General features: G+C 44.2%; 1 protein-coding gene and 1 pseudogene across 3 annotated transcripts in view; both read left to right on the top strand.

Annotated features, from left to right (window-relative positions):
* The window catches only part of ABHD12 (abhydrolase domain containing 12, lysophospholipase), an 87,905-nt gene that overhangs the window by 13,590 nt on the left and 53,711 nt on the right, over positions 1-20,604 (top strand). The gene's annotated exons all lie outside the window — the stretch shown is intronic.
* LOC129052092 (peptidyl-prolyl cis-trans isomerase A-like) lies at positions 1,274-9,186 on the top strand (annotated as a pseudogene).

Genomic DNA, 20,604 nt, shown 5'->3' with positions numbered 1-20,604 from the left:
TAAAGACATGAGAAAAATTCTCACAGTTTGGGGACACAGGACACCTTGACAAGGCATATCATGGCATAACCTACAAGAAGGCAAAAAAGACTGCCATTCTAGGACATTCAATATCTGGCTTAGGGTTCCAGAAGGAAGGGACTGTTAGGCCAGTACAGGCCAGCTGGGAGGCTGCCAGTGCAGCCCCAGGGCCTTAGGAAAAAGCTGAAGGAGATTCTGCAGGGCCCAGGGAAGCATCTCCAGGTATGAGGTTGCCTGGGAGATGTCATAGCTGTGGTGAAGGGCGGCCTTTGAGGGGTCCTCTCTCTCTCACTCCGTTCCTCTCTCAAAACAGTTTGATTTTTTTTTTCTGATTCCAAAGTAATAAAGAGTTCTTAATAATTTAAAACAGAGAAAGTGAAACTCCCTCTGGATAATTGCTGTGAACAGTGTGGCCTGTGTTGAGAGTATTGCTCCTGTGTTCTTCCATCCATTTAGCAAGTATGTCTTTTTCGTTGACCTAGCCTTCACTGAAGGCTAGAGTGGATAAAATGCTGCACAAGAGTGGGACAAATCCCAGTCCTTGTGGGACTTCCGTTCTCATGAAGGAGAAACACGGCAAAAAAGATAGCACATAAGTATACAGGAAAATTTCAAAGGGTGATAAAGTGCTATAAAGAAAAATAAAGCAAGGTAAGGTTATGTGGCTGTGTGTAAAGCACCTGAAAACATGCCGTACCACAGTGGTAAAATATTTTTGTTTCTGCCAGGAAAATGAGGCCTTCTCACAGTAGGATACCCAGTTCTGCCGACTGAATCCTCATGATTTTTTGTTTTCTTCTTTGGGAACAAAGAGACATTTATGGACTGCTCTTGTGTGTTTTATTAAGGCCTTAAAGTTTTCAATTCAGTGGAGTGAAATTGCTCTCAACACTGACTGCTTTTGAATATGATTTTGGAGATTGTTGTTAAGATTTCCACCTAAAAGCTAAGAAGAATTTAATCTGTTAGTCTTGGGGAACAAGACTTGGCGTTACTCTCTTGTTCCTTCTAAGAGAATACCATGGAATTAAATGATAAAACACTTTTCCTCAACAATTTTGATGGTTACATTAATGAAGGAGTTAATGAAAACTAATTGTAGACATTATTATTATTATTATTATTTTTTTTATTTTTATTTATTTATTTTTTTGAGACGGAGTCTCACTCTGTCACCCAGGCTGGAGTGCAGTGGTGCGATCTGGGCTCACTGCAAGCTCTGCCCCCCGGGTTCACACCATTCTTCTGCCTCAGCCTCCTGAGTAGCTGGGACTACAGGCGCCCACCACCACGCCCGGCTAATATTTTTGTATTTTTAGTAGAGACGGGGTTTCACCGTGTTAGCCAGGATGGTCTTGATCTCCTGACCTTGTGGTCCACCTGCCTTGGCCTCCCAAAGTGCTGGGATTACAGGCGTGAGCCACCACACCCAGCTAATTATAGACATATTTTAAAAGAAACATGGAACTTCCACTGCCAACCAAGGCGGCTGAATTTACCTGGAAATAACCCAAATAGCAGCCACAACAAAAACGACAACATACACGAAACAATTTTTAAAACACTGGGCACCAAGCAACAAAGGACAGTAAACTTGGAGAAGTGACAGACAAAGGAAGTGAGCCCTACAGTACCCTAGCTGACCTCCTTGAGAGAGCTTCCACGCCATGGCACAGGGAGGGGAGCCGCCTGGACTCCCAGGGTTGTGGGTGTGGAGCTGAGAATCTGGAGAGACCAATGTGGCTAGAGTTTATAGGACAGAGTACCAGAGAGGAGAGAGCAACACAGAGAGAGACCCTGGGGTCTGCAGAGGGTCCCCTTGATCACCACACATGTGTGAGGAAACTCTCTGTGGCTGAGGAAAGAACTGTCTGAAAAGATCAGAAGATATAGTCCCTGCTGCTTAGAGCAAGATCATAATTTACTGGTAGAACATTCAGGAACAGCATGCTTCAGTAGTGGGAAATTCCAGGTGTATGGGTTTGTGAGGGCTGCCATAACAAAGTAACACAGACCAGGTGACTTAAATGGCAGAAGTTTATTTTCTCTCGATTCCAGAGGCCAGAAGTCCAAGATGGAGGTGTCAGCAGGGCTGGTTTCTCATGAGGCCCCTCTGCTTTGCCTGTAGATGACCACCTTCTCCGTGTGTCTTCATATGGTCTAACCTCTGTGTGTGGCTCTTTCTGCATTTCTTCTTACAAAGCTGAGTCATAGTGGATTAGGGTCCACCCTGATGACCTCATTTTAGCGTAATTACCTCCTTAAGACCCTCTCTCTAAATACAGTCATATTCTGAAGTGCTAGTGGTTAAGACTTCAACATACTAATTTTGAGGGGACATTATTCAGCCCATAGCACAGGCATGCAGAGTGGCAGGAAACTATGATGTGTATATAATGAAGAGAATAATCAATGAAAACCAACTGAGTACTGACATGCACGTTAGTATTGAAGAGAAGCACATTAAAACACTGTAGGCTGGGCGTGGTGGCTCACATCTGTAATCCCAGCACTTGGGGAGGCCAAGGGGGGAGGATCACCTGAGGTAAGGAGTTTGAGACCAGCCTGACCAACATGGAGAAACCCTGTGTCCTGTCTCTACTAAAATTACAAAATTAGCCGGGCGTGGTGGCACATGCCTGTAATCCCAGCTACTTGGGAGGCTGAGGCAGGAGAATCGCTTGAACCTGGGAGCGGAGGTTGCGGTGAGCCGAGATCGTGCCATTGCACTCCAGCCTGGGCAACAAGAGCGAAATTCCTTCTCAAAAACAAACAAACAAACAAACTTACTGTAATTGTATTCCATATATTCCAGAAGTTAAGTGGAGAGTCATGGAAAATCTGAAATTACCCAAATTGAATTTCTAAAGATGAAAACCACAATGTGTGAGGTAAAGTTTACACTGAAGGGAATTACATTGAAGGTCAGATTAAACACTGCTAAAGAGAGAGCTCAACTATTCAATGTGAAACCTGGGGAAAAGAGAACCAAACAAATTTTCAAAAGCATCGTTACTAGGCCAGGTGCAGTGGCACACACCTGTACTCCGACCATGTGTATAATCCCAGCACACCTGTAATCCTAGCACTTTGGGAGGATAAAGGAGGAGGATCACTTGAGCCCAGGAATCTGAGACCAGCCTGGGCAACAAAGGGAGACCTCGTCAAAAAAGAAAAAAATTAAACAATTAGCCAGGCGTGGTGTGCACGCCTTTGATTCCAACTAATTGGGAGGCTAAGGTGGGAGGATTGCTTGAGCCTGGGAGGTCAAGGCTGCGTGAGCCATGATCAAGCCGCTGCACTCTGGTCTGGGCAACAGAGTGAGACCCTGTCAATAAATAAATAAATAAATGCATCACTATGCTATGGGATAACTTCAGGCAGCCTATTATACTGATAATTAAAGTCCTCAAAGAAGAGGAGAAAGGAGAGAAAAAATATTTGAAGAAATAGTGGCCAGAAACTTTACAAGCTTGGTGAAAACTGTAAACCCATTGCTAAGAAGCTTAATTAATCTCCTGCATAAGAAACATGAAGCACTATACCAAGGCACTTTGTAATCAAATTGCTCAAAATCAGGGATAAAGAAAAAAAAACCTTCATACCAACCAGAGGAAAAAAGACATACTGTGCACACAGGAACAAAGATATGGGCAACAGAAGCTTTCTTAAAAGAAAAGTAAGAATTCAGTGAAGTAACATCTTTATTTTTTTAATTTTTTTTTTGAGACGGTGTCTCAGTCTGTATCCCAGGCTGGAGCACAGTGGCACAATCTCTGCTCACTGCAACCTTCATCTTCTGGATTCAAGCAATTCTCCTGCCTCAGCCCCCCAAGTAGCCGGGTTTACAGGTGCCCGCCACCGCACCCAGCTGATTTTTGTATTTTTAGTAGATACAGAGTTTTACCATGTTGGCCAGGCCGGTCTTGAACTCCTGACCTCAGGTGATCCACCCGCCCCGGCTTCCCAAAATGCTGGGATTACAGGTTTGAGTCACTGTGCCTGGCCTTGAAGCAACATCTTTGACGCCGTCATGTCGTGTAGTAATGTCACTCAATATAGTAATGTGACTGAATAACAGGTACACCTTCTGAGCAACGCGTTGTTAGGCAAGTGCATTGTCATGCGAAGATCAGAGTGTATTTACACAAACATAGGTGGTACGGCCTATTACACGCCTGGGCTATGTGGTAAGGCCTATTGCTCCTGGGCTGCAAACCTGCACAGTATGATACTGTACTGAGTCCTGTAGGCAGTTGTGACACAATGTTAAGTATTTGTGTATCTACACATAGAAAAGGTACAGTGAAAATACAGTATAAAAGATAAAAAACAGTACAGTATAGGGCACTTACCATGATTGGAGCTTGCAGGACTGGAGTTGCTCTGGGTGAGTCAGTGAGTGACTGGTGGTGAGTGAATGTGAAGGCTTAGGACATTAATATACATTTTTATACAACTTGCAGTGGTTTGTTTATACCACATCACCACAAATGTGAGTAATCCTTTTCAGTATGATGCTACAGCCATGACATTAGGCAATAGGAATTTTTTAGTTCTATTATAATCATATGGGACAACCATTGTATAAGTGGTCCACTGTTGACTGAAATGCTATTATGCGGTTTGCATGACTGTACTGAAAGAAAAAGCTATCCATCTAAAATTCTTTACCAGGTGAAAATACCTTTTTATGTTGTCGTTCCTCCCACCCCAAAGTATCTTCAAAGGCAAAATAGTAAAGTTTTCAGATATAAAAAAGCTGAAAGAGGGCCAGGCATGGTGACTCACGCCTGTAATCCAAACACTTTGGGAGGCCAAGATGGAAGGATCACTTGAGCCCAGGAGTTCCACTCCAGCCCAGGAGTTCCAGTCCAGCCAGTTTGGCTATGTTTTATAGACTCCATCTTTACAAAAAGTCAAAGATTAGCTGAGCATGGTGGTCCTAGCTACTTGGGAGGCAGGAGGATCACTTGAGGCCAGGAGATGGAGACTACACTTAAGCGCAGGTGACAGAGTAAGATCTTGTTTCTTAAAAAAAAAAAAAGGCTGAGATAATTCATCATCAGCAGACCCATGCTTTAAGAAGTGTTAACACCCAGGTGTGGTGGCTTATACGTATAATCCTAGCACTTTGGGAGACCAAGATGGTGGGATCGCTTGAGCCCAGGAATTTGGGGCTTCAGTGAGCTATGAGGGTGCCACTGCACTCCAGCCTAGGTGACAGAGCAAGATCCCCTCTCTAAAAAAACAACAAGTGAAATTACAAAGTAGCTCACATGGAATGAAAAGGAAGACACACATATGCCCCGAAAGCATGCTTGAGGAAAGTGAAAATATAGCACTGAATGCCTATAGTAAAAAAGAAAGATCTTCAATTGATGACTTTAGCTTTCACATTAAAAATCTAGGGGGCCAGGCACTGTGGCTTATGCCTGCAAGCCCAGCAGTTTGGGAGACTGGGGCAGGCAGGTCACTTGAGTCCAAGGAGTTCGAGACCAGCTTGGGGTCCACAGTATTTTGGACTACTCTTTACTGTGAGGAAGGGAAATGAGAAAATAAATGTAGAGAACTGGCATGAAGCTAACTTTGTATAATGGTTGAACCCTGAGACAGTGGCCTTTCTATCAAGTTTCTGAGAACCTTACTTGGCAAAATAAAAACCCAGCAATACTAGGTCAGTCCCCATTTTATAGAACATTTTATTAGTTCGTGAAACATAAAAATCTAGGAACCAGTTCTTTTGGGGAGTGTCAGAAAGCGGGGAGGGTTATGTTGGGAGGAATCACTTCTGAAGAGAGATGAATAGGGTTTAAGATGAAGCAGTCAAGATGGTTACTAAGCGTTTTAAAACCAGGTGTTTTGGTTTTTAAAAAATCAGGCATTTCTGTGCATTAGAGCCTGCTGCTGCCTCCAGGTTGTAAACAGTGTTCTAAGGGCCAGCCACAGTGAAATCCAGTGCAGGGCTACCATCCTGATACAGCGGCTTGGGACCAGTGTCCCACACCTCAGTGTACGCATTGCCCATGGGGACGAGAGGGGATATAGACACTCCTTGGGGGCCTTTTGTGTAGGAACCGTGACCACCAGTCCCGTGTCTCAGTCTGTGGTCTCTCCTTTAAAGTAGGAATCTTCCTAATTAGCTGATCACTCTTGTTCTTCTTGGACTCCCCAGTGTCTTTCAGAAATAGCTTCTGGTAAGTTGGTGCTTGCTCATGATGGGAGGGAAGGAAGAGGAAGTAGAACAGTAAAGGCAGAACAATTAAAAATAAATGGTGAAGGGCCTGGTGTGTGGCTCACGCCTGTAATCCCAGCACTTTGGGAGGCTGAGGAAGGAGGATTGCTTGAGCTCAGGAGTTTGAGACCAGCCTAGGAAACATAAAAAGTCAATAAACAAAGGCACAAGAATTAATAAAAATAACATTGATTGAGGACTGTGTACCAGATACCGTTTCCTTAAGCGCTTTATGTGTGTGAATTCATGGAATGCTCACAGCTGCCTCATGAGATTGGTGGGTCGCCCTCTTCACAGATGAGGAAGCCAAGGCATGGATGGTTAAGTAGCTTGCCCAGGGTCGCACAGCCATCCAAGTGGCAGACCTGTGTCATCTCCACTGCTCATGCTCTAATCGCTGTGCTCTCCTGCCCCTGCTTACGGCTGTCTCTCTTATACATCCTGACTATTACAAGGGGAAATTATTGTGGGTTGAAAATATTGAGCCAGTGTCACTTGAGAGAAATAGTTTATTCATCAGCATATTGCTTTCCTTCTCTGACAGCATTGGTGACTCTGCGACTGTGCTTAAGGGGTGGGCTTCTGAGGGCACAGAAGTCTTTTCTTGGAGTTGGTGGCCTCTGAGTCTTCTACAGAGCCTTCTCTTGGAGTTGGTGACCTTCTCTGTGGCCCCCTTATTGGCTTGGCACCTTCAACCTCCAGTGCTTTGGTTGTGACTGGGAAGCTCTGGGTGCCAGCTGAAGGTGTAGGGAAGCAAGACCTCCAGGGAGACCTGTGTACCCCAGTAATCATTGGGATGCATGAGAGATCTGATGCATCACTGTGACTCAAGGGGATGCCCCACAGTCAGCGCCCCAAGGCATTGAAAGCTTTGAAGGATGAGTGTGTTTGGATCCACTGTAATCAATTTAAGTAGGAATTCCTGCAGTGGTTATGTGCATTTCTTTAAGAAAATAACCTGGAAGCCCAGTCTTTCCAGATAGGAAAAAACAAAAGGCAAGGACCCACTTATATCTAAAAATGTCCTTTGTTAACAAAAAATCTACAAAGGGCTTTTTTTTTTTTTAAACAGAGACAGAGAAACAGGGTCTTGCTGTGCTGCCCACACTGGTCTCATTCTCCTGGCCTTACGCAATCCTCTCGCCTCAGCCCCCGCAGAGTGCTGCGTTACAGCAGAGGGCTGGCATTACAGGGGTGAGCCACCATGCCTGGCCAGAGCTCCTTTAAAAAGCAAGTTTTTCCAGTGTGAAGTTATAAAATAGCTTACTTAATGTGTTGTGCATGCATGTGTAGCTATTTAAACCTGTGGACACAACATCAGTGCTCACTGGCACTCCTGGTTTGGGATCTTACCCTCTTGAACTGAGATGCGGTCTCACAATCTGAATGGAAGTGACATGTCACTTCTGTAGGCAGAAGTGGTTAACAAGGTACGTGATCCTTCGTGCCCTCTGCCCCTGCTGCAGCAAACCCTAAAGCCTTGTGTGGAGGTGGCAGTGTCGCAAAGTGATGGAGTTTCTGCAAGACAGGTTCCTGAGTAATGTGTTTAGTAGAACTCCAGCTGACTTGTGCTGGACCCATAGCTAGAGGAAGAAATAAGCTGTTGTTCTTTAGGCTTCTTAGATTTGGTAGCTGTTGCTGCATTTAACTTTATCTAGAATATATAGAGAAATTTTAAAACTCCACAACAAAACACCAATTCAAAAATGGGCCTAGAACTCGAAGAGACATTTCTCTAAAGACGGATAGATGACTTATAAGCACATGAATAGATGCCCAACATTACTAATCCATTAGGGAAATGGAAAGCAAAACCACAATGAGATACCACCTCACACAGATTAGGATGGCTATTTTTTTTTACTTTTGAAACATGGTTTTTCTCTGTCACCCAGGCTGGACTACAGTGGTGCAATCATGGCTCACTGCAGCCTTGATCTCCCTGGCTCAAGCGGTCTTCCCACTTCAGCCTCCCGAGTAGCTGGGACTATAGGTGCGTGCCACTACGCCTGGCTAGGTTTTTAATTTTTGATAGTAAGAGGGTCTAAATATGTTGCCCAGGCTGGTCCCAAACTCATGAATTAAGCAATCCTGCCTCAGCCTCCCAAAGCACTGGAATTACAGGCATGAGCCACTGCGCCTGTCTGAGGATGGCTAATAATTTTTTTAAAAGAAAGTAGGCTTTGCAGATGCCACCACTGCCGGGAGCCCTGTACTATCAGCCATGGTCAACCCCACTGTTCTTCAACATTGCCGACAAAGGCAAGCCCTTGGGCTGCGTCTCCTTCAAGCTGTTTGCAGACAAGTTTCCAAAGACAGCAGAAAACTTTCATGCTCTGAGCACTGGCGAGAAAGGATTTGGTTTTAAGGGTTTCTGCTTTCACAGAATTATTCCAGGGTTTATGTATCAGGGTGGTGACTTCACACGCCATAATGGCACTGGTGGCAAGTCCATTTACGGGGAGAAATTTGATGATGAAAACTTCATCCTAAAGCATACAGATCCTGGCATCTTGTCCATGGCAAATGCTGGAACCAACACAAACAGTTCCCAGTTTTTCATCTGCACTGCCAAGACTGAGTGGTTGGATGGCAAGCATGTGGTCTTTGGCAAGGTGAAAGAAGGCAAGAATATTGTGGAGGCCACGGAGTGCTGTGGTTCCAGGAATGGCAAGACCAGCAAGAAGATCACCATTGCTGACTGTGAACAACTCTAAGTTTGACTTGTGTTTTATCTTAACCACCAGACCATTCCTTCTGTAGCTCAGGAGAGCACCCCTCCACCCCATTTGCTCTCAGTATCCTAGAATCTTTGTGCTCTTGCTGCAGTTCCCTTTGGGTTCCATATTATCCTTGTTCCCTTCTGTGCCTAGCTGGATTGCAGTGTTAAGTTTATGATTATGAATAAAAACTAAATAACAAAAAGAAAATAGTAAATGTTGGCAATGATATGAGAAATTGGAACCCTTGCACACTGTTAGTGGGAATAAAAATGGTACAGAAACTGTGGAAAACAGTATGGCTGTCTCTTTAAAAATTGAACATAGAGTTACCGTATAATGCAGCAGCTGCACTTCTGGGTATCTACCAAAAATAATTGAAAACAGGGTCTCTAAGAGCCGTTTATTTGTACACCCATGTTCATAGCAGCACTATTCACAATAGCTAAAACATGGAAGCAACCCAGATGTCCACCCACGGATGAATGGATAAGCAAAATGTGGTATATCTGTACAATGGAAAGAATTTCTGAAATATGCTACAACATGAATGAACCTTGAAGACATTATGCTAAATGAAGTAAGCCAGTCACAAAAAGACAAGTACTGTATGATTCCACTTACATGAGGCACTAGAGTCGTCAAGGTACTAGTAGCAGAAAGTGGAATGGTGGTTGCCATGGGCTGGGGGTTGGAGAATGGGAGTTACTGTTTCATGGGTACAGCGTTTCAGCTTTACAGATAGAAAGAGTTACAGAGATGGTTGGTAGTGGTGATTACACAACAGTATGAACATATGAACATATTACCACTGAACTGTACATGTGAAAATGGTTATGATGGTAAATTTTGTTATGTGTAAAAAAATTGGAAAAATGTGTAAAATTTTTTAAATTGCTAAAGTATATGTGGCAAATTCTCTGCCCCCCATTTCCCCTTTCTTAATATGAATGGTCCCTCCTCCCACAAAACTGTAAGCCCTTTCTGCCCCCTCCATGTCACCGTATGAACACTCATTCTTTGTTTTTTAATGACTACATGTCATCTCAGTGTATGGACACACTATCCCCTATTAAAGAGATGTAAAATTAGTGTGCTGTAATCTGTAGCTTTCTTGTATACAAACAACAGTAGTTGGTTGTAAGATATAAAGGAAGAGAAGACAAATTCAAAAAACATTCCTCAGATTATTCATCTAACAGAATCCCAAATTTTAAAGTGCCCATCTGTTTCTCTCTTGTTCAGTACAAGCTGATTCTGAAGTTCAGATGAAAAAATATACAGAGATTTCGTACTAAGGGTATATTAAAAGAAGAAAAAAAATGACCTACAGAAGTGCCATGAGCCTCTGGAAAAAGAAGAGAGGTGTGTGGAGTCTGGTCCATGCTACAGTGCTCAGTTAACAGGTCAGCGTGACAGGACAGAGATTCCCAAATAGACCCAAATACACTTGTGAATTTAGTTTGAGGTGAAGTTGGAATAATAGTTGAGTGGAGTCAAGGTTGATTTTGATTGTTAATAAAGGTTTTTGGGACAATTGGGTAGCCATTTGAAATAAAATAAATCTGGATCCATATCTTACTCTGTAAACAAGAAACCAAGAAGTACTAGAAGAAAACAGGAGTGAAATTCTCAAGTCTTGAAATGGAGGAGGGCTTTCTAACTATAACTCAAGAGTCCAAATTCTATTAAGATGGCTTAAAATAAAACCGGGCGCGGTGGTTCATGACTGTAATCCCAGCATTTTGGGAGGCCGAGGCAGGCAGATCAACTGAGGTCGGGAGTTCGAGACCAGCCTGACCAACGTGGAGAAACCCCTTCTCTACTAAAAATACAAAACTAGCCGGGCGTGGTGGCACATGCCTGTAATCCTAGCTACTAGGGAGGCTGAGGCAGGAGAATCGCTTGAACCTGGGAGGTGGAGGTTGCAGTGAGCCGAGATTACGCCATTGCACTCCAGCCTGGGCAACAAGAGTGAAACTCCTTCTCAAAAAAAAAAAAAAAAGACTTAAAATAAATTTGACTTTGTAATATGAAAAAAATCTGCATGACGTAAATAATGACAAAATACAAATATTTGCAACTCATAGGTAAAGAGGTGTAATAATAAAGAACTTCTAGGAATTGAAAAGAAAAAAGTTCAGGGCCCAATGAAAAATATGCGAAAGATAGCATAATTCATTGAAAAGGAAATATAACCCTTCAATATGTGAAAGAATTAACAATATTTATTTAATTTTTAAGCGTCTTACTATGTCAGCCAGGCTGGAGTGCAGTGGTACGATCTCAGCTCACTACAGCCTTGACCTCCCGGGCTCAAGCAGTCCTCCCACCTCAGCCTCCTGAGTAGCTGGGAGTACAGGCACACACCACCATGCTTAGCTAATGTTTAAATTTTTTGTAGAAACCTATGTTGTCCAGGCTGGTCTTGAACTCCTGGCCTCAAGCAGTCCTCCCACCTCAGCCTCTCAAAGTGCTGGGATTAAAGGTGTGAGGCCCTGCACCTGGCGAACACTTTATTAGTTAATGAAAGTCAAAACTACACCAAGATGCCATTTCTTACCTATCAGATTGGAGAAAATGCATCTTTGACAACCACTTTGTTAGTGAGGGCTGAGGGAAGCAAGCATTTGGGAGGATAATCTTTTAATAATATAGATACATTTACTCTTTGATCCAGTAATTTCCATTCTAAGAGTGTCCTATCTGTACATACAAAATTAGGTATGTACAGAGTGATTCATTGTAGCACTGATTGCTGGAAACCGCCTGATTGTCCAGCAATGGGAGACTGGCTTAATAACCTATGTTATGCCAACCCAGTTGGGAGCTGTAAAATAAGTAAGCATTGATGTGGAGAAATTTCTTGGATATCTTGTCGATAGAAAAAAAAATCAAGGTGTAAAACAGTTTACAATACTACCTTTTTATGAGAAAAAGGAATGAGAACATGTACCTGTATTTGTGTAAGGAAACACTGGAAGGATAAATAAGTAGCAAATAAAAATGCTTATCTGTGGGCATGATGGGGACAGGATACATGGTGACAAGTTGGCAGTGAGACTTTGTTTTAGTTTTTGAACTGTGTAAACATATGACCTTTTTCAAAAAAGCTTTTGTGAAGCTAGAAACAAAAATGAGCATGTAGAATATTAATCTTGAATTAGTTAGGGTAACACTTGCTGCTGTACCAGCAGCCAGCCACATGAGGCCTTACTCACGTTGCATAGGTGAGAACTACTTACCTGGCTCCACCTGCCTCCATGTTGAGCTCGGAAATGTAGCCCCCAGCTAGGCAGCCATTCCCATCCCCAGCTCTACACTCCGTAGGGAAGGGACAGTACAAGGTTTTGGTGGTCTCCTAGCCATCTCCACCTCAGGACTTGGGCCCCCGATCTGTATGGTCACCTCTTCAGAGGGCCAGAGAGCAGCTCCCATTGGCAGTGTGAGAGTGTTTGCCCAGAGTTACTCTTTTGATATTGTCAGTATTCTTATATTCTTATTCTTTGCCAATAATTTAGGTGAAAATGGAACCTCATGGTTTAATTTGCATTTCTATGTGTCATCTTAATTTAGTGCCGTATGTTTTGGGAACAGGAAATATAACAAAATAGCTCTGTAGACCGTTAGCTATGGTTTAGATATGGTTTGTTTGGCCCTGCCAAGTCTCATGTTGAAATTTGATCCTCATGTTGGAGGTGGGGCCTGGCGGGAGGTAGGAGGTGTCTGGGTCACCCTGGGGGAAGATTCCTTATGAATGGCTTGGTGCCACTCTTATGGGAATGAGTGAGTTCTGACAGAGTTCCTGTAAAAGGAGCCTGGCACCTTCCCTCCCCTCTGCTCTGTGATCTCTGCCCACCACATCCCCTTGCTTTGCACCCTGAGTGGAAGCAACCTGAAGCCATCACCAGATGTGGATGTGGGCACCATGCTTCTTGTCTGGCCTGCAGAACTGTGAGCCAAATAAACATTTTTTCTTTATAAATTACCTAACCTCAGGTATTCCTAATATAGCAACACAAAAATGGACTAAGGCACCTTTGTCATCTGAAGATAAATTTCTAGAATATTGCCTTATCATGAGTTTTTGTTTTGTTTGAATAAAAAGTGAAGGCGAATGATTTTGAGAGCTAGTTTAGTAGAGTCTCAGTATGGCCTTGACCCGGAAGGCTGAAAGGCAGGGTCTTGGGGCCTGTGACCTGTCGTGATGATCAGGCCTGTAGGATACAGTTGTGGGAAGGAGGTTTTTCTGTTCCATTCTCAGCACAAGGAGCCCTAGGGCTTAGAGATTCTCAACTGGATGAAAATGCAGATGCTTCTGTTTGTTTATTCTAAAGCTTTTTTTTGCACCTTCATTTCTAATTCTTCATTGATAAGTTGCCCACATACTGCATTTAAAATTAATTTCTTTTCTTTTTTTTGAGACGGAGTTTCTCCCTTATTGCCCAGGCTGGAGTGCAATGGCGCGATCTCAACTCACTGCAACCTCCGCCTCCTGGGTTCAAGCGATTCTGCTGCCTCAGCCTCCCAAGTATCTGAGATTACAGGCATGTGCCACCATGCCCAGCTAATTTTGTATTTTAGTGGAGATGGGGTTTCACCATGTTGGTCAGGCTGGTCTCAAACTCCTGACCTCAGGTAATCCACCGGCCTTGGCCTCCCAAAACGCTGAGATTACAGGAATGAGCCACCGTGCCTGCCCCCTTAAAATTAAATCTTGATTAAAGACATCCATCTCATCAACCAACATTATAATGAAAAGTAAACGTCAGCCGGGCGCAGTGAGTCATGCCTGCTATCCCAGCACTTTGGGAGGCCGAGGCGGGTGGATCACGAGGTCAGGAGATGCAGACCATCCTGGCCAACATGGTGAAACCCCATCTCTACTAAAAATACAAAAATTAGCTGGGCGTGGGGGCGTGTACCTGTAGTACCAGCTACTCGGGAGGGTGAGGCAGGAGAATCATTTGAACCAGGGAGGCGGAGGTTGTGGTGAGCCAAGATTGCACCACTGCACTCCAGCCTGGCAACAGAGTGAGAGTCTGTCTCAAAAAAAAAAAGAAAAGTAAAATGTCAATCATTTTATTTACTGCTGGCATCTGGTGAACACTTGATAAATATTTGTTAAATGAATGGAAATTCAAATAAACAAGACTTTTTATTCTCACCGCAACTGTAAAATGCTCTGAATGTTCTAGACATTATTGGAAGATGAGAAATAGATAATCCTTCTAAAAAGGAGGAGTCAAAATTGCCATTGGTTGCAGTGACTTTCTACTTGAAAAACTCCAAAAAAAAATCAAGTAAAAGGCTGGGCACAGTGATTCATGCCTGTAATCCCAGCACTTTGGGAGGCCGAGGTGGGCAGATCACCTGAGGTTGGGACTTCGAGAGTAGCCTAACCAACATGGAGAAACCTGTCTCTAGTAAAAATACAAAATTAGCCGAGGGTGGTGGTGCACGCCTGTAATCCCATCTACTCAGGAGGCTGAGGCAGGAGAATCGCTTGAACCCGGGAGTCGGAAGTTGTGGTGAGCCAAGATCGCGCCATTGCACTCTAGCCTGGGCAACAAGAGCGAAACTCCGTCTCAAAAAACAACGACAAAAAAAAAAAAAAAAAAAAACAAGTAAAAATTCTCAAAACTCATGGAGTCCCCTCCCCTCCCCTCCCCTGTCCTCCCCTCCCCTCCCCTCCCCTCCCCTCCCCTGTCCTCCCCTCCCCTTGTGTCTCTTTTTGAGACAGAGTCTTGCTCTGTGACTTTGGCTGGAGTGCAGTGGCACAATCTCAGCTCACTGCAACCTCCATTTCCGGGGTTCAAGCAATTCTCTGCCTCAGCCTCCCGAGTAGATAGGATTATAGGCACCCGCCACCATGCCCGGCTGATTTTTGTATTTTTAGTAGAGATGGGGTTTCACCATCTTGGCCAGGCTGGTCTTGAACTCCTGACCTCGTTATCCACCCAGCTGGGCCTCCCAAAGTGCTGGGATTGTAAGCCACTGTGTCCGGCCTTTTCTCTTCTTTTTTGACGGAGTCTTGCTCTGTTGCCCAGGCTGGAGTGCAATGGCACAATGTTGGCTCACCACAACCTCCGCCTCCCGGGTTCAAGCGATTCTCCTGCCTTAGCCTCCTGAGTAGCTGGAATTACAGGCATGTGCCACCACGCCCGGCTAATTTTTTCTGTGTATTTTTAGTAGAGACGGGTTTTCACCATGTTGGCCAGGCTAGTATCAAACTCCTGACCTCATGTGATCCACCCTCCTCAATCTCCAAAGTGCTGGGATTACAGGCATGAGCCACCGTGCCCAGGTGTAAGATTTTCAAACGCAAAATAAATATACCCACTGATAGCTTTCTTATATACCAGTAACTAGCTGGCTGGAAAGATGGAACAGGATAAACTTTTATTTCACAGTAGCAATAGCAACAACAAAATACACATCTAAGAATTACATAAGAAATACATAAAATGTTACCTAGGCGAGGTGGCGCATGCCTGTAATTCCAGTGAGCTGAGATTGCACCACTGCACTCCAGCCTGGGTGAGGGAGTGAGAGTCTGTCTCAAAAAAAAAAAAAAAAAAAACACACATAGAATGTTTATCAAGAAAATCATTAAACTTTACTGAGAGACATAAAATAATATTTAAGTGGAAAGATACAGTTTGTTTTTAGATGAGAACATATAATATTGAAAGGATATTGTTCCTTTTTCAAATAGATTTCATGCAGTTCTGGCTGGGATTGGTCAGCCTCAGCTTCCTATCTAGGGAAGTCAGAGTGCAGGGGCCTGGGTGAGTCTGGCAACATGGGGATTCTGTGGTTGCAGACGGCAGACTTCAGTGTGGACCAGGGACTGGAGGTTCAGCAGCCGCATAGCGTGGGGTTGCAGGGGCGGTGGGCCCTGTATCTTTTGCTGCTAAGCTCACCTTGGCCTGCCTCCAGCTTCCAGCTCTCTGAGAGCTGCGGAAGATGGCTGGGGGTTCTCCACACTGTTTTCTAAACTTTAACATACTTCTGCTTTTAGTGTATCTGGCCTTCGTAGTCCAAACCTTCTATGGTTTACCCTCTGCAGAGAATAAATCTTCAGTCTCTTGATGAATTGGGGCAGTGGCCCCACTCTGTTCAGTGAGGTAGAAGCCCAGAGGGGTTTTTCCAATTGTCCCCCTGATTCTAGCCTCCACCTGATCCTCCCACCACGGGTACCTGGTGCTGTTGGTTCATGTGCCTTGTCTTCCCCCGTGCTGGTTTTGGACTTTTCTGGATCTGTCACCTTAATTCCTGTCCTTCTGTTTTCCAGCTTCTAACATGGTATTGGTGTCTCTCCAATCATTCTTGACCACTATGGTTTTATGTCCTTTTAAAATTTTACTGTCATTTTAGTGGCATTTTAAGAGGAAATAGTTAAATCTACCATCTTTAGCCTCAAACATAAAACTAACGTGTGGCCAGGCGTGGTGGCTCACACCTGTAATCCCAGCACTTTGGGAGGCCAAGGCGGGTAGATCACGAGGTCAGGAGTTCAAGACCAGCCTGGCCAATATGGTGAAACCCTGTCTCTACTAAAAATACAAAAAGTAGCTGGGCATGGTGGTGCACGCCTGTAATCCCAGCTACTTGGGAGGCTGAGGCAGGAGAATTGCCTGAACCTGGGAGGTGGAAGTTGCAGTGAGCCGAGATCGTGCCACTGCACTCCAGGCTGGGTGACAGTTAGACTCCATCTCAAAAAAAAAAAAAAAAAAAAAGTAATGTGTTCAAGGTGGCATTTTAAACACAGTGAAGAATTGCTTGGGTGGCTATTTAGAGATACAGAAATTTAGAACCCTACATCCCACTATATACCAAAATAAATTCCAGAGAGACTGAATGTAAAGTGTAAAGCCCTAAAATAAAAAGAACACTCTCAAGGACAGAGGAGAACATCAAGAAACCATAAAGAAAAAGATGAATAGAGTAGAAATACATAAAAATTTAAAATGCTCCTTAATTTAAAAAAATCCTAAATAAAAGAGACAAATGATAGAGGGAAATATTTTTAACGTACACTTATATAGTGTCAGACAAAGATTTAGCATCCTTAATATAAAAAGTTCTTGGCCAGGCACAGTGGCTCACGCCTATAATCCCAGCACTTTTCGGAGGTTGAGGTGGGAGGATCACTTGAGGCCAGGAGTTCGAGACCAGTCTGGCCAACATGGTGAAACCCTGTCTCTACTAAAAATAAAAAAAACTCAGCAGGCATGGTGGTACATGTTTGTAGTCCCAGCTACTTGGGAGGCTATGGCATGAGAATTGCTTGAACCTGGGAGATGGAGGTTGCAGTGAGCTGAGATCGCACCACTGCACTGCAGTCTGGGCAACAGAGCAAAACTCTTTCCCCACTTACCCCCACCTAGACAAAGTTATTATACATCAATAATGAGAAGATAATATGAAATATTTTGTCATTAACCACAATGATTAGAGCAGCATGTTATTCTGATTTTTAAAAATGTATAGAAGAAACAGTGAAATAGAAATGTTATATGCAATTTTTTGTTTTTTTACAAAGGAGGCATCATTAATGCATGCTAGGGTAATTGTATACTTGTTTGGGAGAAAATAGTTTTGTCATCTCATATATGCTAAAATAATTCCAGATTAATTTAACAGTAACTGTTGTTAACATTTTGGTTATAACTTTTCACACTGTGCATACACCTGTATTTTTGCATTTTTACATATGATTTTATAAGCTGTAAAACCACTATATTCTGGATTTTCATCCCAGGTCTTCACATAGAGATGGCATTGCTTTGAATGACTACATAGCACCTGCTTATCCCATTGATGCCAGCCTCCCTTGGCACTGGTGTGGCACAGTGCTGTCTGACCCTGAAAGGTGTTCTGGGGGGTGGCCGATGTGGACAAGGGATCCAAGTTCGCGTGTGCCCGGAGTGCCACCCTATGCACTCTGCACAGGTCTGCATAGGTCTCCTGCCACCTCCTAGCCTGAGGCCTGCAGATGTGGAGTTTGTACCTTTGTTGCCTCTTCTGGGTACTTGCTGTGTTTTGACACATACTGAGGAGGGTGTGCAGGTGATGGTGCTAGTTTGCTTGTACAGAAGCAAAGAAAGAGGGATAAAATGCAGACCAGTGAGGAAACAGGCAGTAATGTTAGGAGGCCTTCACAAACTTCACTGTTGCCCATGAGGATAGACCAACAGTTGGTGGAATGGAAGCTGGAAGAAACTCCTCCCTGCAGCATATCATGACTTCAGGGAAATTTTAGAAGAATAGTCACTGACTTTGCCAGTAAAGATCCTATATGATGTGCACCCAGCATCCTTGTGCTAAATGGGCTCATTGTTTATTTAATCAGCTTCCTATTGATGGACAATTGGCTTCTTCCTAGTTCTTCTTGCTATTATTAGCAACTTTCATATGTCTAACTTTTGTTCCTTTATTAGTGTCCAATTATTTAGGGTAATTTGAGATTTGATGGGTCAAAGAGTATGAATATTTAAAATTTTGAAACTGTTGCCAAGGTGACTTCCAACATGATTAGGAAGTTTTGCCTTCCTACCAAGAGAGTCTCAGTGCCCATTTCCCCCACCCCTGCTGTCATTAGATGGTATTATTATTATTACTGTTTTTGAGACAGGGTCTCACTCTGTCACCCAGGCTGGAGTGCAGTGGCATGGTCTTGGCTCATTGCAGTCTCAACCTCCCAGGTTCAAACAATCCTCCCACCTCAGCTTCCTGAGTAACTGGAACTACAAGCACGTGTCACGACACCCAGCTAATTTTTGTATTTTTTGTAGAGGCAGGGTTTTGCCATGTTGTCCACGCTGGTCTCGAACTCGTGGGCTCCAGTGATCCTTCTGCCTTGTCCTTCCAAAATGCTGGGATTACAGGTGTGAGCCACTGCACCTGGCCATTAGGTGATATTATTTTGAATGTCTGTCAGTTGATAGGTAAGATTGAAATTTGTGTGATGTTTGCCTTTCATATATATATATGCCTTTCATATATATGTTGCATAATATTTATATCACTTGAATCTTAAATTTTTTATAAATTCTTACTTTCCCTTGAACATATTTTGAATGGTCCAAGTTGTGTTTAAGAAACTCATCTTATCCTACAGAACCAGTTTTTCTACCTAATGAGAAAGTGGTTCACGATAGAAACTGCAGACCTCATTAATTAGCTTCATCCCACCAATACTTCTTAAGCATCCAAATTCTGGGCACTGGTGATAGAGCATCAACAACAAGAGCTACGCTACTTATTCGTGGGGAGAGACTCTGTCCATCATGTTAGAGATAAATGTTTTGTTGCAGACAGAAGGGAAAGGAGTGAGTCTGACACGACATGGTGAGAGACTCTGATTAGGCTGGATGGCCAGGGGACTTTGGAGAATAGCAGTGAAGCATATGTTTGGAGGAGGCAGAAGATTTGGGGCCCCTGCGAGAGACTGAAAGGCGCTGGAGAGTCAGGGGTTGGGTGAGCAAGTGCTAGAGAGGGGGCAACAGTGTGGGCACAGGGTCCTGGACCAGTTTTTAGAGGCCCTTGGCAGCATTAGGGGGGCATTGACCCCAGACATAGTCTCTGGGGTGTGGGAAGGAAATATCGGGCCTTCTGTTATATTTCCCCAACCTCTGAGGAGACCTATTTAGTTCAGTTTACTGTGTCTTTCTTTGTTCATTTGTAGAGAGCAGAGTCTTGTTATATTGCCCAGGCTGGCCTTGAGCTCGTGGCCCAGTTAGTTCTCCTACTTTGGCCTCCCAACATGCTGGGATTACAGGTGTTTGCACTGTGCGGCCTCATTGTGCTGCTCACTGCCCAGTCCTGATTCGAGATGCCTGCCTCGCTAAGCATTTCCCTTCCTGCCTCATTCATATGCACAGCAGCCCATTAGGGCAGATTCCATCACAGTCAGAGGCTCTGGAGACCCCTCTCCTACCACTCTGCCACCTGCCACTCTGCCACCTGCCACTCTGCCACAGTGCTCCTGGTGCTCCGCAGGGCTTTTAAAGTCCTCAGACCGAGGGCCCAGCGCTCTCTTCCTCCCCCGTCAAAGGAACCAGGGCGGGTTGTTCAGACAGTTACCCTGGACAGTAGGAGGAAAAGGAAATCACTGTCAAACTGGCAGAGGGAACGCTGGCACCTCTGCCACACTCCCTGCCCAGCTGCTGTTCAGCAAGGCCCTGAAGGCCCACACCGCCCAGTCCTGCAATCTAAGGGATGTCCACAGAGGGACCTGCACCCCGCAAGGAAAGTGTGCAAGAGCAGCGCATGGGAAAGCCATCTGCCACCTCTGAAAGCAGACAGGTGGCCATCCGCCTGGCTGAGCTGATAGAAAAGCCTCTTGCAGGCACTGAGTGTTTATTGATATGTGGCAACCTAAGGAGCCCTATCCCCCCGTGGGAAGCAAAACCTCCGCAGTCTAAGGTGCGAGAGTGGAGACCTAGAGGAGCTACCATGAATGCCTGACCCTGGATGTGTTTTTTCCCTTGCAGTTTTACAGATACTGTTTGATGGGAAGGCTCTACATAGCACACTTAGGGTATGCCTTTCTTCGTCACCACCAAGCGCAGAAACTGCATCAATAGAAACAGGCTTCATCAACACAGATGATCTTGTGGG

This window comes from Pongo abelii, chromosome 21 (assembly GCF_028885655.2).
Source record: "Pongo abelii isolate AG06213 chromosome 21, NHGRI_mPonAbe1-v2.0_pri, whole genome shotgun sequence".
NCBI classification, from domain to species: domain Eukaryota; kingdom Metazoa; phylum Chordata; class Mammalia; order Primates; family Hominidae; genus Pongo; species Pongo abelii.
This window is presented reverse-complemented; position numbering and strand designations above follow the sequence as displayed.